Source organism: Phaethon lepturus, unplaced genomic scaffold, assembly GCF_000687285.1.
Source record: "Phaethon lepturus isolate BGI_N335 unplaced genomic scaffold, ASM68728v1 scaffold9310, whole genome shotgun sequence".
Lineage (NCBI taxonomy): Eukaryota > Metazoa > Chordata > Aves > Phaethontiformes > Phaethontidae > Phaethon > Phaethon lepturus.
This window is the reverse complement of record NW_010512619.1, coordinates 29,536-44,225: the sequence shown is the minus strand read 5'-3', so window position 1 is coordinate 44,225 and position 14,690 is coordinate 29,536.

Sequence of the window (14,690 nt, the reverse complement as noted above, 5' to 3'; positions counted from 1 at the left end):
CCAAAATTCTGCCAATGGCAGCCGCCTCTGAGCCATGTGAGATATGGACATACTGGAGAGAATCCAGCAAAGGGCTGCTAAGATCATGAAGGGAGTGGAGCATCTCTCCAGTCTGAGAACCCTGGGGGCTGTTCAGCCTGGAGAAGGCAAGGCTAAGGGGAGCTCATCAATGTATATAAACACCTGAAGTGAGGGTGCAAAGAAGACAGAGCCAGGCTCTTTTCAGTGGTGCCCAGTGCCAGGACCAGAGACAATGGGCTCAAACTGAAACACGGGAGATTCCCTCTGAACATCAGGAAACACTTTCTTACTGTGAAGGTGATCCAGCACTGGCACAGGCTGCCTGGGGAGGTTGTAGAGTCTCCATCCTTGGACATATTCAAAAGCCATCTAGATGTGGTCCTGGGCAACCTGCTTGAGCAGTGGGGGGTTGGAGAGCATGACCTCCAGAGATCCCTTCCAAACTCAACAATCCTGTGATAACAGGAGTGCATTTTGTTGTCAGTTAAATTGCACTGTTAAAAGAAGGGAGATTTTGTCATTCTGTTTGTGTTTGTTTCCATGAAGCAAATGCAAGCTTGAAGGAGTGGTGCTTTTCTTAATCTTAAGGAAGATAAGACTCATCTCTTCTTTTTATCCACTTCCATTTTTAAAAGCTTGAAATGACCTTATTTGGCCTAATCTAAGATTATGCCATGTGAAATGATAGTCCTTTTTAAAATGGGAGACTTAGTATGTGGTTCCAGTATGGAAAAGATTCCCAACTGTTGATCTGAAAGTACTAAAGCGGGTGGAGTAAAACCAAGAGTGGGGGTTTCGAGTTTGTAGTCTGCAATGTGTATCCCATTTCCTTTAGAGCATTGGGGGTGTACTGACAGTTCTACAGGGAGTTATTTAAAAAGGCAAAGGAGTATTTTAGTTAAGAACTTCCTGAAATGTTGAGATGTATGGTACTCCTTGATTTTTTTTTTGTGTGCCATTTTTTTTCCCTGCGAGATGTGCGTTGTAAGCTAAAGCTGCTGCTTTGGTTAGAACTGGGGAAGGGAAGAGTGCTTGTTTTTCAGTCTGATCAGCATTATTTTGACTTCAGCTCTCTGGAAAATAATGAGAAGTGAACTTTCTGTGTTGGTACTTACTTGCTCAATTTTACGACAATATGAAGAAAAGAGAATTGTCATGTTAGTTGGTGTTTTTTCTTCCTGTGTGTCATGGGAGTTCAGGAAAGGGTAAAGGACTACAGAGATTTTTTTGACCTGATCTAATATGTAAAATTTTTTTGGGTCATCTGTGTGCCCCCCCTTCTTTGCTTGCTTTTCCTCTTAATACATTTCTCTGGCAGTCCAGAAATATTTTGAAACCTGAGCTGCAGTGAGTTCTAGTCATTTACTATGTGTAGTTTGAATAAATGCAAACTACATTTAGCATTAATAGAGCACAGTGAACAGCATGCTATAGGAAGGACGACTTAAGATAATTAGTAGGTCAAGCCCACATGCCTGAAGCAATGTATTTCATCATTCCTGGTCAGAGTTTTGAACAATTTTGGCTCTGTGGATATACCTGCTGAGTATCTGTTCTGCATCAGGGTGTAACCTGCCTTTAAAAGTAATTGCTGTAATGTCTTCTTTTTAGCTACGTGGGAAAAATAAAATGGCCATGAACCCAAAAACCCTGATAAAAACTTCTGTAGAAAACAACTTTGGGGCTGAGGATCCATTCTGTAATTGGTGACTATTAAAATGGGCCAAAATATGTATGAAGCCATAGCTTCCAGAGATAGCATGATTCTACTGTTACTATATCATGGTTGCAGGAAGATTAATGCATCTTAACATGTAAGAAAAGATAAGGTAAATTGTCTCCTGGCTTTAAGTTGCAACCAGCACTGTGGAACTGTAACTTGCTACTGGTCTGGCTATTGCTTGAGAGGCTGAGATATTATTTGATAAAACATAAATATTTCAGAGGTAGGCAGGGGATTCTTAGTGCTCTCTGTTCAGCTACAGTTCCCAGTAGTGCCTTTTACATTTTTGTGGCTATCTAAATTTGTCAGTTCAAACTCTGCCAGAAACTTCAAATAAACAAAAATCATAGTTTTGTTTCTTTTGATGTACTTGTTTATATTAACTATACCATAGCTTCTGTAAATTGGTCCAAGTTGTTTTTTTAAACACTAAAATATCTCAATTAAAAAAAAAGACTTGATACATTCTCTTTTTCATAATTATAGCACATACTCATGGTTTATGGTAACTCAAATGGCAAGGAGGAATACTGCTGTTGCATGACTAATGCTTGAATGATGCATAGGGCCCAGCAGTTAATTAAACACTTCAGGACGTTTTTAAAGATGTTCATAAACTTGGTCTTTTTCAGCCAGCTTGTTCCTCATTAGAAATAAAAATCCTGCACTACTCCAAAAAAGTATCTGCAGTAATGAGTTAATTGAAATAAATTTCTAGCATCTGTCATGACTTTTATAATTGAAGGTGCTCTTGCTGTTTGGATTTTTATGTGCACTTAGTTGTATAACTTTGATAACTTCTAGTTTCTTCTTTAGAGGTCTCCTTCAAATGTCTCTATCCTAGATGTACCATGGCGTTGCCTGTAATCTCTATGTTGAGCATAGCATTCTCCTGTAAATATACAGGTGCAGAAGGGTTGAAGACCTGCAGTTTTCTGTACCTCTGAACAATTCAATATCACTTTTTCAATGCTGAATTCATGTTTATCACAGTAATATGAATAAATGCCTTGGTCCAGGTAGGCAAATATGCTATTTCCCTTCTTCATCCTGGAAGAATCCCCCCCTTCCTTTGAGTAGGAAGATACATCAACAGCTCTCTACAATAGAAGCTTTCTGAGGGAAGAACTGTACTTGTCTATTAATGTTTTTTCTTGGACGTGCATTATTTAAATTTATTATTTGTTGCACTTCGTCATAAAACAATGAAATAAACTTTAAAACAAGTATTGTATTCTTAACTCTTAAATAACATGCATTTAACTGTGGCTTTTCCATAAATTCTTTACAGTAAGCATTGTTCTTATTAAATAATTTTCTTTCTAGTTATCTGCAGTATAGTGGGGACAGAAAATGCCTCCATCCAGTTTATGCTGATGGGAACTTGGCCTCATTTGATGGGTGGGAGAGCATAGTACTGTTCAAGGCTCGTTATTTTTCCATAGCTTTGCTATTTAGGTTTTCAACTGGAAATGCTAATGGAGAAGACGCAAAAAGATTGTGGATAGCAGTTGCTAGCCCTCTAGGAACTAAGCTGAAACCACCAGTATAATTTCAGGTATGATGGGACAACACTGTAGCATCTTAACATCCTTCTGTTGCACTCTTCCCTCCCCACTCCCCTGTTGCCCCTCCTGAGCAATGACCTGGAGGTGTGAGCCTCCAAAGTTCTTGCAGTAGGAGGCTTCTGAGTTGGAATGCATAGATGTAACATGGGAGCGTGAAATGAGCTAAAAAAATGTTGCAGTACTGCCATAAGTATGGTCCCGATTGGTCCTAAATTACAGAAGTTTCTTCACCATGGTGATATTCTTGAGACTTTTTGAATATAAACACTGCTGTGCTTCAAAGTGATGGTTTCGGCTCGGGGGAGCACTCACTCTATTCCCAGTACTGCTAGTTCACCAGTAACTCTTCAGGGACCTGGGATCACACCTAACTCTAGATGATCAATAAGCAGCTTAGTTGTCTTCAGAATCAACCTGAAATTGCATTCCAAATTAACCAGTACATTTTGGGACCAAATCAAGTTATTAATCTTAGAAGAGCCTAGTGCCCAAACTACTAACTGTATAGCACATAAATGGTTTATTATCAGAGTGAGTTGCAAGTCTGAGGAAAGCCATTATCCATTCTTGAAGGAAACTTTTTTGTTTCTCTGAGCTCTGAGTACAGTGCTTCCAGGTAGACCAGCCACCTGTCTCGGATGCCTGTTGCTTTTTCCCCACAGATGTGCTGGTGCAGGATCCTTGAGATGTGTTTTGGTAGAACTAGGCCACCTGCAGATTCCAGGCTCGAGGGCATTTAAAAGTTACAATTAGCTGTAATTTCTGTGTTGTGGAAGTTGGCCTTGTCCAGCCCTATGCCCTTTATATTAAGGGTCAATTATTTATTCTGAGACCAGAAATTTCGTTAATTTTGAACTTTTGTGTGATTCGTGACATGTCGATGAAACGTCTCAGGTGGTTTTTTTACTTGCTTGATTCATACCAGCTAGATAGGGAATAGTGGGTAGAGTTGTTCCAGGAGTAGTTCCCTAGATACTTCTCCTGTGCTGCCTGAAGTAAAGAAACTTCCAGAAAATACACATACTTTTTTCTCCTTCCTGGGTAGACACACACAGAGTGAAGCATGCTTAATGGTATCGATGCTTCTGAGTCCTGAATGGGACCTGATGTTCCATGCTAATTCTTGTTTGTTGGTGTTTGTTTTTTTCTCTCCATGAATCCTTTTTTTTATTCCAGCCAATTCTTACCTTTACAGCTCCCAGCATGGTGGCTGTGGAGAGTTCCTGGGGGATTTTTGTTACAACTAGGTAAGCCTATTTGTTTCAGAAAATCTTTAGCCTTGTTTATTTCAAGAGCTGGAGAGAGCTTACTTGGCTTCTGAAACTACTTCAGCTGAAGTATATTATGGTAATTTATAACAAACATAGGTAGTTTTATCATGACTGTATAGATAAATACCCTTTCTTTAATTACACTTTTGTTAGATCAGACATCTTAACCAACTTCCTATCTTAAACATAGTAATATTTCTAATGTCATATAAAAACACAAGATGCTAAAATATTTCTGTTAAATGTCTCCTTTTAAAAAAACAAACCAGTTACTGTCTGTTTTTATATTTTGACTGAACAATGGTGAGGTAAGACTTGCAGACTTTTCTATGCTAGCCTTAATTGAGCACAAGATTATTAGATGTAGCAGAAACCTGTTACAGATATGAGCACCCAGAGGTGAATCTCTCAAAAGCTTATTTAGGTTGTGTATCTCCAAAACTTGCTAAAAGCCTTTATATGAATAAGGAATACTTTCATATGCAAGAAGTCTGAAGGCTGTATGGTGCTAAAAGCATCTGCATTGCCTGGCTGTCACTTCCTTAATTTCACAAATAGCCTTGGCACAGTCGCTTTCCATATTTTAGAGTTCTTTGGCCTCTTAGTTAAGTATTGATTTGAACTTACGGCTTTGCCATCTCCTCTTCAGTATACACTTATTTTGAGATAACAGTAAGAAAACCTGAAGTGCACAAACTCTTCCTTGAAATAGTGAAGGAGGAGAGAGAGTAACTTCTACTTTGTAGTTTATTTAATGTTTTTATGGGCTGTCACTGTGTCATAAAGACATATTCTGTATGTGATACAATTTTTTTCAGTTTTCTTGTCTAACAATTCAATAATACATTCATATTAAGTCAGTTCATAAGTGCTTAGGGAGTTCGTTCAAGTGTTTCTGCAAGTACAGCATTAGTTTTATAAGTGTTGGAAGTTGGGGTCCATTTTCTCCTTTCACAACACCTTTAGTTCTCTGTACAGAAGGTGTCACTTTTCAGAAAAGTCAGTAAATTACGTGGACTACTCAATACAAAGACTGTAACTACTAAGGAGTTATTCACAGATGCATGAATCTTAGGGATTGCTTTCTTTTACCATATTTCCTTGACTTGTTCCGTAACTGTCAAGGAAGACCATTTACTCACAGTACTGCAAATATGATCCATGCCAACAATGTTTCAAAAAATGGCTGGTCTAATGCCAACATCATTATCCTGTCATTATTCTGACAATAAAGAAATGCAGATGTGCCCCAGTTCATACTGTCTGAAACACTGAAGAACTAAGAACGATCAAAGTACATCTGATAGGATTTTGGCACAACCTTATCTCGGGGGAATCTGGAGGGGAGGGTGGGGTTGGTTCAGCTCCCTTTTACATCAGCTTATTGTATTCTCAACAATGCTGGCTCATTCTTGCTGGTAATGGAGATAGTGGCAAAAATGGACTTTCCGATACTAAATTCATAATTTTATGAAAATGGGATTTTTTATAAAATGGGAAGTTTTCTTCCAAAACATAATCTTTTAAAAAGTCTGTATGCTTGTAACTACTTCTCCCTAAATGCCTAAGCATTATAGTAAATGGGAAACAATCAGATGTTCTCATCAATGCTGAGGGCTTAGCCATCTTTGCACCACTAGCCTTTTTTAGTTCTTCAGAGTGTCTAGAAGACTTCTGCTAGGACTTCTAGGTTTTTCAGGCCTGCTTTCTACCCTCTTTCAAGTCGATGGAGGTTGCCTGTATTATGGTTTAATCTAGATAAATGTTCTTGATGTAAATTATGAATCTTGTGAGATTCAACATTGGAGTAAAAGCTGTTCCTTTGCACCATAAAGCTTATTTTAATGTTTGTAATTTCTTGCTGTGAAGTTTGCATGTGTCTGTGCTATTGGGGCAGTGCTGTTCTAAATAGTATGTTAACTCCACTTGATGTGACCTGCTTGCCCTGTTTGCACGTAAAATTTTTTTGGGCAGTGGACTGTTCAAGAGATGTGGGCAATAATTTTGAGCCTTAGCTGGCCAAGAGAGTATTTCTGGAAGACCTGAGAGGGATTGAGAATTGATGTAGACCAACAGGACTTTCCTTTAGCAAAAGTAAGGTATGTAAAATAGGTCTGATGTTGCTGGCACTAAATATGGGCTAAACCAGCATGTTTCGAGGGAGATGTGGCTGAGCCCTTTGTGTAATACTTGATGCTGGTGAGTGTCCTGGCTTAGGTGAGGGAAACATTCAGTGCTCCTCAAAAAGCACCTGTCATCTTAATTTCTGTTAGCTTATTTTACATCTGAGAAACATAGGCCTGTGAGAGACTCAAATGAAATAAGAAACTTGGGAGAAGAAATTGTAGTTAAGTTTTCATAGCAGCGTGTCTTAGTTAATATGCCTTGCCAGGCCTATGATTCCCGAAAGTGGTTTTACAGAGATGCCTTTTACAGACCTGTCCATGTACCCCCTGATTTCTATCTATTGCTTTAATCAATAGTCAGATCTTCCCAAAGTATCTACTTGGCTGAAAATATTGAATAAATAATAGTGGTATTGAAAGAAGACACTTGATATACTAGCAAGGGAAGAAAAACTGCCGCCACAAACATTTTACCCTTTAATAAGGCAGAAAATGGATTTTGTAGATTGGTTATTCAAAAAGGCTTTTTATTATTGTGATTGTTACTCCATTAGTAATTCAATTGAGAGAAGATCTCTTGAGTCTGCAAAGAAAGAAGAGAATACAGACTTTAATGCTTGTGTTTTTGTATACAAACAGTTTGAGCTTGGAGTGATTGACATAGTGTATTCTCGGTTTTTAAATGCCCTTGGGAGAACCTCTCCATTATTTGTCTCTTGCTGCAGGGTGGGGCTCGTTGTATTAGTTACCTTAAAAATCACTTTCTAGAGCTTTGAAGTAGCACTGCAAGATGTCATTTTATTGTTTTTCCCAGTAATTTCATAGTTTACAGCTACAGGTGTTAATTATTGAGCTCTTCGTGGAGGTGGCTGCATGCTTCCTTCATTTAAGGAAATTTTTTTTAGAGCTTATCCACAAGTCATTTTGAGTTCCTTCTGAAGGAAGAATGACATTTTGGTGGGAAATTAGGTGACAAGTGAGCCATGCCAAAGAAAATAGTATGGGATGTCTCTCCTGTCTGTCCTGATGGATACTAAAGTATGCAAAACCTGAAGACAGAGAGAGAGAAGAGACTATTTCTTTCCAGCTGTTTAGACTACTGTCTTCCTGTTTTGTCTATTTACCTTTATTTTTTCCTTTCTGTGGGAGCATTCAGCAATATAACTGCATTTAAAAGTTGTTTGAAATTTTGTTTATGTCCAAGATGGCTCTGCACAAAGCAGGCTTGGATATTGAAGGGTTTGCTAGTTCGTGCAAACTCTGCTATGTTGCTGGTTCCAAAACCAGCAGTTCTGTTTTCATAGCTCTGCTGCTGAGCTCACATGTCCTGCCGGGCCTGGGGTACCCAGAAGGGGGTTTGTGCAGGCTGTGTTCCCTCTTTCCTTCGAACTCATTCTTCTACCCCAGCAGCTTAAGTGGTCTGTGCATAGACAAAGAAGAGTTGACCTACTGACAGAAAAGCATCTATTTATTGACAAGTGATGCAGTCTGTCTGCCATAGTATTTGCCATTAAGAGAGCATACTGATTCCTAAAGGTATTTTTATATTGGTATTTTTAATATAGTATTTTTTATAAGCACAAATACAAAGAAAAATAACTTTACAAGGCCAGAGGTGAATTGGATCCCTCTTGAGTAGTTTGCTTCCTTCTTTAATGTTACGGTTTCAATGAAGAGGAGATTCAATCAAGAATTGTTTCCACTGTGCTTTTAATTTCAGGCCATCATAGTAGTGGGGAAGGAAGAGATAATAAGCACTCAGTTCATAGAATCCTGACATGTCTCTGGTGAGAGCTTGGACTGCAGGAGGCAGGATGGCTTTTGTAGCAACTGAGCAGCATTGTGGATGTCTTTGTCAGCTCATTTGCATTGGGAGTTAAATGCTTGGAAGATATTTTACAAATGCAGAAAAAAACTAAATGTAAAATAGCAGTCTTAAAGTCTTGGAGGAAAAGAGCATTACCTTATATATAGTTTCTCAATGCTTGTGGCCTCTCTTAAATTATTTTTACCACTTAGCATGATCAAGTCTGGGTTTATGCCATAATTAATAGTTTAAGAAGGAGAAGGTTAAAGACGGCTTGGGTGATCATTCAGAAAACTGAGAAGTCTTGAGGCTCTTGAAGTCAGCAGTGCCCCTGGTTTGAAGTAGAAGATGAAGAGTGAGGCATTCCCCACTGCAAACAAGAGGCATATTACTGCACTGAACGGAAGAGGCTGATCTTCCCCCTTCGAAAGTTTCTCTTGGTGGGAAATTGTCAGGATTTTCATCTTTTCCACTGAGTCACACCTTAGAAATGATGAGAGTCTCCAACTTCAATGTGAAAGTGGCTAGTATTTTAGGGAAAATACTGCTGCATCATCTTTCACCCATTGTTCTGATTGGCATGGCTAACTTAATATGGTTTTTAGTATTATTGAACCTTAAATTCTTTGAAACTCTAGTGTCTTTGACTAACTAAGGAAATCTTGCTACCCTTCAATGCTAAAGTAAGTTCTTTGAAGTCATGGTAAATGATTCAAATCACTCTACACTTGTGACACAACCTGTTTTTTACAGGCTGATACCAAGAATTTAAAAAAAAACCACTTCTATGACCAAAATAATTCTAGCTTTCAGAGTTCTGATTTCAAGGCAGAAAGTCCAGTCTTGTCCAGATGAACTTTGACAAGCTGTCCTATTTTTTCTGTTTTCAGTGGGTGGCAGGTCCATATACAGTAGAAAACAAATCGGGTCACCTCTATCTCAGCAGCGTGTTCCACATGTCCTGCTGTAGTTCACAGTTCATAAATAAAACTGAAACACTTTTAGCAAGTATCTAATGGCTTTGCCCCCAATCAAGACATTTGTAAGATGGGATCCCTAAAGTATAAAGGTCATTTGTATTTAAAAAAGTTACTCAAGCCTTCAGAGGACAAAAATTCTGTTTTATCTATACTGATGGCTAAATTTTTATTTGTCCAGATGTTTTTCTTTCTCTATATACAGATGTCTAAATATATATTTAATAAGTATCTGTATATAGTAAATTTTCATTAATTTAAACATTAATTTATCATCCACTTAAGAACTTCCTACCTTTAAAACTTCTGTTTACCTTGGCTGTGTAGAAGTAACCTTAAAACCTTAAAAGATTAGATTGTAGAGGTTATCACAGCTTTTTTAGTTTCACTTTTTGCGCACTCTGTTTAGTTGGAATTCACTTCCCAGAGCTGCTTTGCTGTTCGTTCTCTGCCCATGATGCTCTTGCCTACGCCGTTGCAATCTCACAGTAGCTTTCTGAATAGAGGAGTTCAGACCATGAACTTTATTTTTAAATATGAAAAAAAAAAAGCATTATTATACTATAAGTTTACTAGAACTTTTTTAACTGTATCTGTCTGCAATTGAGTAAGATTAGAAACGGGTGATTTAGCACTTCTCCAATGTGATCCATTCTCATCCTCCTGCTCCCCAGATGCAGCCTCCTTTTCCCAGAAGTTAAAAGCTGTGCTTCTGTTTCATTAACTTCTTTTCATTCCTCAGAAAATGCTTTGAAATCAACTTCACTAAATTTGATTTGAATTGCTTAAATGTCAACGTGGATTTCTCTCTACTTTCTGTTGAGAGGTAATGTTTGGAATATGAAATGAATCTGGTAAGTAATGGAGTAGCTAAACATCTTAACAAGACTACCTCATGAAATCATGAGTTTAATGTTATTTCTCAGTGTGATGAATGTTTCCTTTCAATATTATGTAAGCTGTTACTTTGGCAAAGATTTTGGTCTTTGCTGAAAAATCTTGATGAAGACAAAGACTTTCAGTTAATGATTTGGCATAATCTGTTTTTCAAACACTTTGTGCTGCTTTGCAGATGGTTAAACTGTGTCTTCTGGGGTCTGCAATAAGTAGCCAACAAGACATGTACCATTTTTATTTTAGTAATCAATAGAGGTGCAATCTGTTTTGTAAGTAAAATCTAACTCCCATTCAGACAGTTGTGTGCCAGGTACTTGAATTATCTGATTTACATGCTCCTGTCTCTTGTTCAGCATCTTACGTATGGCCTGGCTAGGTTAGATCACAAATCGCTCGGAAATCCTTCAAGTACAATACTCTATCCCCTGTCAGAAAATGGTGGGTGCTGTTGGGACTGCTCCGCTTGATCTTCCTTACGGTTCCTTCTCTTTATGTTGACCCTCTCTGTCTTTGACAGTTTTCATTTGTGTCCAGTTAAATAATTCTGTTTCCCCTCTGCCCCCCCGCCCCTTTCTCTAGGGGAGGTTCTTGGGATGGTTAGAGAGGAACATAAGTCCATCTGTAAGGGGAAAACTGGTAGGAATAGTGGTCATTTAAAAAAAATAAAAAGGCGTTAAGCTATTAAGCTTCTGTTGGAGGAGGGAGGGAGAGAGGGCCTGCTTCATCAGCATCACTGCCAGGTCAACTCTGGCCACCTCCAGGCCTTGCCAAAATTGTCCATGGTGCGGGTAGTCTGAATGGACTATGCACTGTGTGTACCCTTTTCCTGTGGCTATAATGCAGCATGTAGCTCTTTCCAGTTATGTGAGATCTTTCCTGCTATCTTGGGACTTTTGGCAGTCCCTGGAGGCTCCTCAGCACATGAGTGACCCACAGCAGCTAAACTGCTGCATTGAGCCCCTGCTGTACAAACCCCGGTGCCCCATGTGTCTGGTGGATGGTCCTGCTGCTCATTCCCAAGCCTGTAGACCTCCTGAATCCCTGTTGATGGAGTTGAGGTGTTCCCCTTGCTGTATGCACAGGTCACTGGGTAGTGTGCCTGGATTCCTCCCTGTCTGCTCCAGGGTGGGAAGGAGGTGCATACTGAGTCTGCTGGACTGCAGCACTTCCTCTCAGTCCTTCAGTAATGCTTGCAGAAGTCTTCACTGTGCCTTTTCCACTTGCTTCTTTTTCTCTTTCCTTCCTCTGCCCAACAGTTTCTAGTCCTGACCCTGACCAACCCATACATCCACAGCAATAGGAGGAGGAAGCCTGACCAGAGAACACTTAAAGGTGCACAGGTGTAGCATGTCCTGTGTGAGCTGCATCCTCTTTGAATGGTGTTATGGGAATGCATTCTTCTGGTGGTGTCAAAATGTTGCCATTTCCATGTTTCTTGGACACCTGACACTTCTGGATTTTGCTGGAAACAGCACATACACAGACTTCCTTGTAAAACTGGCTGTGCACATCTGTGTGACAGCAAAATGAGGTCACAAAATGTTTTCTTTAACTTATATGTAATCTTAAGGAGCACAACAAAATATCGTATGTCATCAGTTCAGGTTTTTCACTACTAGCTGATTGACCAATTTGACTTAAAACTTGAGAGCCTTGAACCCGACAAAGTATTGAGCTTTTGAAGTTGGAACAAGGCTTATGTTGAAGAAGTTTGAGCACATATCAGGTCTCTTCTTGCTTCCCAGAAACATAGAAGTAAATTTTACAAAGCACATGTAATGTCAAGACTTGGTAGTACTTTGCAGCAAGGCTGACTTAAATTTTAAAGACATGCTTTCAGCAGAATATTTAAGAATCATTAAAAATGAAAGTAAAAGAATAATTTGTGTTTAATACTGTCTGGACTTGGAAGAGGTTAGAATTTTTCCTTGTTGGCACGTTTGTTGGATTAATGAATCTTAGCTGCTTTAGGTAGACTGCGTCCAGCTTTAGATGAGCTAGCAGCTAAAAATAGTCTTGCTGTGCGTATAGAAATGCAGATATGTTTCTTTTTTCTTTTCTCTTTTTTTTTTAAATTTTCATTATTTCTACTTTCTCAGTGTGTTGGCTTTGGGTAAGTGAGAGGCTCTGTCACTATCAACAAGGACAAAAGTGCAAAGTAGTGTCTGACTTCCTATGGCATTCTCAAAACACAGCGTGTTCATAAGAATAGTTTTGTGTAAATTGATGCTGTAATTGCATATTGCAGATTCATGATCAAGCTGCATTTTTTGAATAGTGAGCAAAATGATGAGCAGAGAATGCACCTTTATGCAGGCCCAGATGCAGTTCTGACTCTGTCATGGCCTGAGATCTCCATGTAAAAGCAGTCGATGTTGTTGGGAGGAGGGGGTTGTATCCCATGGTATATTGGAGAAATTCACCCTGCTTTCAGCCAGAATGGGTTGCATCACTGTCTAGCTCTAGCTGAATTGCAGATTTGGATCAATAAAAAATTAATGACTTACAGCTCAGTCTAAATTAAATATTTAAAGTTCTCCATTGTGCCCCAGCCTTATTGTTGTAAGAACTCCAGTGGTTAAAGTTTGTTGTTCATACTGGGCGGGACCTCTCAGAAAATGCTTGATTTTTATGTTAAGTAGCTTAATTGCCGTATAATTTTCTGATTTAAAAGTCTTGCTCAAGTAGCTATTTGCTAATTCTGTAATGTGCACCAGAGCAGAGTCAACTACAGTTTTGCTAAAAATAAATAATCCTTCACAATTTCAGCTGGACAGTATTTGACAGTCCTACTTCTGAAATTGTGAGCCATGCCTGTTAGAGTACTTACCTGCAAGGTAAGTCTGGAAGTCTGGCTTTACTTTGGAGGAGAGAATACTGAATGTAGGGGTAGAAGGGAGTTGGGGTTTAATTTTCCTTTCCTGCTCATTTAAGGAATGACAGCTAAGGGCAACATATTTTTTGTACTAACCCATTTCTCTTGATTTAATCTTCTGACAATAGCAAGAAAGGGAGTTTGTATGTGTTTCTGGGGGCACAAATTTGTTCCTTTGTTAGTTTAGGATAAATGATAGGTTTGGTGGGCTTCATAAATTAACCAACTAGCTGAACATGCTTTTGCAGGTGTATTTTACTTTTATTCCTCATTAAAAGATTATGTAGCACCATATATAAATATTCTATTTAATATTCCTTGTAACTTTCAAGCTTATGTTTGTAGTGTTACTGAACTGGTAGTACTAGTATACACTTTTTGTTCTGTCACCAAAAGAGGGAGATGATTTGAAAAAGAAAAAGCAGGTGATATTTATTCACTGAAGTGCTCACTGTATGGACAACATAAACATAGGATTATTTAAAGGAAGAAGTAGCTCAATAAGGTCTGGGAATAATCTCGCAGATCTAGATTCTGAGGTCTACCACTGATAACCTATTGAATTCAGTGAGTATTTAATGTACTTAATTTCTGGCAGAAAGCATTTGGCAGCTTGTAGGAAGAAGCTCAGTCTTAACACAAATGACTTTTCTCTGAGTAAAAAGTAAGTATTCTTGATATTCTTAAAACCTATAGAGAAGCATTTGGTTGCAAAATATGTTTGACATTTTGTAATCAGGTTCGTTTGGGAAAGGTGTAGGATCAGTAACTTAAACTGTGGTATCAGGTTACTAAACTACTGATTTGTTTTTTTTCTGACCTTTGCTTTGGTTTCCATAGTTATGCATATTTATTGTTGCAGTTCCATATGGGGCAGATGTAAACTGTAGTGTATAATAACATCTGGTTATGTAAGCCCTTGTTGATGAAGGGAAAGGAATGGAAGTAAATTTAATGTACTAAAAGACTGCCACCTTAAACAAAAACCTTGCATGTGGAGTTCAAGTATAGCATGAGTTTTGTTTCATTTTTTCCCTAACATTTTCTGAATAACATGTGCTTCTTATTGTATAGTTATCTTAATGTTTAATTCTTTCTTTAACATCCTCATCTCCTTATCCCGATTTTTAAGACTTCAGTTCTTCTAGAGCGTAGAAAGGGCTTGGAGAATGCTAGGCTGGTGAGCCTAAAAACATACGATCCTAAGAACTGTAAATTAAACCTATCTGGAAAGCAAAGCCCTTTGGACTGTAGGAATATCAAAGTATTATTTTGTGGAATCATGAAATAATCATCCAGATAGGGAAAAGCACTCAGGTTTTACTTTGATTTGCTCCTAGAGAAACATATTTGCACTCTAGGCGGTGATTAGTATGTCTTCTTGAAGCACAGTGGCACTTGCTCCATCTCTGAACCACTAATAAT